Source organism: Vitis vinifera, chromosome 6 (genome assembly GCF_030704535.1).
Source record: "Vitis vinifera cultivar Pinot Noir 40024 chromosome 6, ASM3070453v1".
NCBI classification, from domain to species: Eukaryota; Viridiplantae; Streptophyta; class Magnoliopsida; order Vitales; family Vitaceae; genus Vitis; species Vitis vinifera.
Window position 1 is genome coordinate 10,825,472 of NC_081810.1, and position 4,348 is coordinate 10,829,819.

Sequence of the window (4,348 nt, forward strand, 5' to 3'; positions counted from 1 at the left end):
TATATTGTAGCTCTTCCCTCAGTAACATTAGCATGAGATAGTGGAGATAATCTAGTGGTTCGTCTAGGCCTTGTTGTTAGTTGGTTCCTTGCTTTAGGCATTTTGTCTTAGAAAGGTATCCAAGGATTAGATTATCAATACATTACATTATAAGGGTTATTCATTAAATCAAGCATCCTTAAACAATACAATTAAACCACTTATGTCACATACAATCATTTTGAAAATAGACCTAATACCAACAACACTATAGTAATGAATTCTCAATGATCAGGAATTCAAACAAGAAACATGATCACAATTATCATAGCTAGGCATACTCACACCAATACAACCAAGAATGTCATCAACACAATAAAAACACAAACCGTTAATCATTTAACCTTTCACCTTAGTATTAATATATCATACACAATAAAAGAGTGTAACAATAATAATGACTCCAGTGTACCTATTGGGCTCCCCACCTATTGTCCATAATAGGAATCTAATCCCTTATGCTTTGATACCAAGATGTCACACCTCGGTTTTTTTTTTTTTTTTTCAAACTGAACAATTGATACCCAAATATAGTATAAGTACTCTCAAAGAAATGGGAATACAAAAATTTAAATGCCAAGTTCCTTCTTGATTTTGTGCAAAAAGAGGATATGCAAAACTTGTTATAAAAAGTACATCTTGTATTAAACTTTGTAACTATTAGTTAACAAAACATGTTTTGTTTCACGAAAGAAACTTGTACTACATCAATTTTCATATGCCAAAACTGTAACACCTAGTACTAATGAATTAAATAGGCAATAATGATTATGTTGGTACTTAACTTTAAGCTTGCTTAATTAGATGTTAAAACTAGTTTAGTGCTAATCATATTTAATTATGAATTAAACTTTGATTATGGTTAAGTGGGATTAGTTAATGACCTAAGCATGCTTATTAGGTTCTTAGGGACTAATTAAGGTTATGAAAACCTAAAGGACTAATGGGCAATTATGGGTTTTATTTTTTATAACTTGAAGGACTAAAGTGCAAATTTTGGAAAATTGAGTTAGTGGAATGCCACCTCCTACTTGGGTGGATTGGTGGCAGCCATGTGGGCTGCCACCTCATGCTTGGGTGCTTGGAGATCCCTTTATAAGGGGGCTGCAGCTCGTTTTGCTCCATTTCACCTGCAGCAACTTGGGTTAGAGAGAGAATCTAGAGAGAGAAAGTGTAGATTTGAGGTAAGCAAGTTGTTTAATTTTGTAATTTTCGTTTATTTTGGTTCCTAATGGCATGTTGAATAGAATTAATGGTAAAAATTGTGTAAAAGTTGAGTATAATTAGCTATCAACCTGTTTTAGTTAAAAATCACAATTAATTAAAGATTAAAGTATTTTCAGTTAAGTATTTTATTAATGGTAAGATCAGCATAAATCTTTGTTTAATTTGGTTTGATTGAAAAATAGATTAGTAAACATGTGATGAATTGGGTTATTTGGACACTTGGGATTTGATAATAGGTTAGGCTTTAAGAAAATCAAAAGAATTAGTGTTTGGTAATTAATTAGGGAAATTAATATGCATTGTAAATATTGTTTAATTCAATTCAAATTTGATCTGAAAACATGTAGGATATAGATTAGAGAATGTGAGAATTAAAAAATTTGCAACAATAAACTATATAAATTTTCATGGTTAGGAAACCTAAATTATGTTGTTTCATTTCAGTTCCTCGTAATAGGCAAAGATCGCCTACTTAGAAGAAACACAAAAAGGAAGTCGGTGTAAGGTAGGGAATTTTATGCTATTCTATGGTGTATCTGATTTCTTTCCTTGAATTATTTGTTGGAATTTTATGTTGTTTCTATGATTTCATAAAATCTTTTAAAGTGTCATTGCATCTCGGTTTATTGCATTGAAATGTTACCATGATGTTGGAACGTATATTGGTATGAACATTCGTGGTTTTGTGTTTGTCAAAATGGTTTATGGTGTGATTGCATTACAAGAAGGATATGGAATTATCACAGATCATATTCAGAGAATTTATTGGTGGCGAAGTGCTTATGTGATGCTACAGGCCTTATCATTTGATATATTGTTTATGTGGGACCGTGGGTCCTTGGGTGAAAGTCCCTAAAGCCCTCGAGGAAGACACTCCGATGTGGGTGTATGGGGTTGGTCCTGCCCCTGGGTTTTAGTCCCTAAAGACACGGGGTTGGTCCTGCCCTTGGGTATGAGTCCCAAAAGACACGGGGTATGACTTGCCCTTGGGTGATGTCCCAGAATAGTCATTATTATATTGATCGAGTATCTTGTGGAGCATTGATATCTGCTGTGTAGATTGTTGGGAGTCAGCAAATTATCAGTTGTGAAAGGATGGATGGGGAAAAGCAATGATGAAACCAAGAAACACATGCATACATGTTTGACATGATTACACATTTGTTAATGGTTACGAAATGTTTATCATGCATGTTATTAAACGTTTAATTCAAGGTTTTTAAGGGTATACTTAGGATGGTTATAAACTTTCCTACTGAGTTGTGAACTCACCCTATTCCTTTCACCTATAGATGCAGGTCAGAAGACCTATGCAGGAAAGAATGCTTGAGCAATGCTTTACTGTGATTGGATGCTGTTTGCTCATATTGAAAGTCTTTTGAGGCCATGCCTTTGGTATCAAGACTACACCTTTTGTTGGAATGATGTAATGTATATATTTGTTAGATACACTTGTAGTATGGGCCACCCATAGTAAACAATGGGGTTGGGTATATGTAAATTAATGTTGTACAAGTTTCTTTTGTGAAACAAAACATATTTTGTTAACTTAATAGTCACAATGTTTAATACAGAATGTACTCTTTATAACAGGTTTTCTATATCCTCTTTTTGAACAAATTCAAGTAGGAACTCAACATTTAAATTTTTGAGAGCACTTATACTATATTTGAGTATCAATTCTTTAGTTGAAGAATAAATAATAATCATAAGAAAAAAAAAATTTGGGGTGTGACAGCTTGGTATCAGAGCATAAGGGATTAGATCCCTATTGTGGACAATAGGTGGGGAGCCCAATAGGTGTGCTGGAGTCATTATTATTGTGACATTGTTTTATTGTGTATGATATATTGATATTAAGTGAAAGGTTAATGGATGGATGTTAGGTTTGTGTTTTTGTTGTGTTGATGACATTCCTTGTTGTATTGAATATGCTTGGCTATAATAATTGAGATCATGTTGCCTCTTTGAGTGCTTGATCATTGAGAATCCATTACTATGAAATTGTTGTTATCATGTTTGTTTTGCAAATGTTTGTATGTGACATAAGTGGTTTGATTGTATTGGTTAAGGGTGCTTGATTTTATGAATAACCCTTATAAGGTGATGTATTGATAATAATAATCCTTGTATACCTTTCTAAGAGAAAATGCCTAGAGGAAGGGACAGATTAACCACAAGGCCTAAACGGACAACTAGATCATCTCCAATATCTCATGGTGATGTAACTGAGGGAAGACCTGTAATACATCCAGTTGCTGGTTCAGAATGGCAGAATGTGAGCTTGATTCGGGAATTTAAAGCATTGAATCCTCCAAGCTTTCGAGGTGGCCCTAATTTTCTTGAAGCTGAGAATTGGATGAAAGAAATAAAGAAAATACTGGATGTAATGGCAGTGCCTGAGGAAAGGAGAGTTTCTTTAGCTTCCTTCATGTTGAGGGAGTGAACTTTGATTGGAATGATAGGTGTGAAGAATCCTTTCAAGAGCTAAAAAGGAGACTAACAACAGCGCCGGTGCTAATTACTCCTATTAGTGGCGAAAGATATACAGTTTATTGTGATGCTTCAAAAAATGGCTTGGGATGTGTTTTGATGCAAAGAGGAAGAGTGGTTGCTTATGCTTCTAGGCAATTGAAGAACCATGAGCAGAACTATCCTACACATGATCTTGAACTCGCAGCAATAGTCTTTGCTTTAAAGTTATGGAGGCATTACTTATACGGTGAAAATTTTGAAGTGTTTTCAGATCACAAAAGTTTGAAGTATATTTTCTCTCAAAAAGATCTAAATGCAAGGCAAAGGAGATGGTGGGAAACCCTTGAAGATTTTCACTTTACTTTGCAGTATCATCCAGGAAAAGCTAATGTGGTTGCTGATGCCCTAAGTAGAAAGGCTCAATGTGTGTTATCTGGGTTGGTGGTTTATGAGTGGAAAATGTATGATTACATCAGTGAATTCAATCCTTGCTTTGATGTACATGATTCTGGTGCATGTTTTTGTACTTTGGTAGCTCAACCAACAATATTGCAGAAGGTTATTGAAGCTCAAAGGAAAGATAAAAAGTTAGAGTGCATGCGCTCTC

General features: G+C 34.4%; 1 long non-coding RNA gene across 1 annotated transcript; it reads left to right on the top strand.

Moving 5' to 3' along the window:
• The first annotated feature begins 1,598 nt into the window (after positions 1 to 1,598).
• Positions 1,599 to 2,858, top strand: LOC132253946 (uncharacterized). Its single transcript, XR_009465864.1, has 2 exons — positions 1,599 to 1,771; positions 2,559 to 2,858. It is a non-coding gene; the product is annotated as an uncharacterized LOC132253946 (long non-coding RNA).
• Positions 2,859 to 4,348: the final 1,490 nt, after the last annotated feature.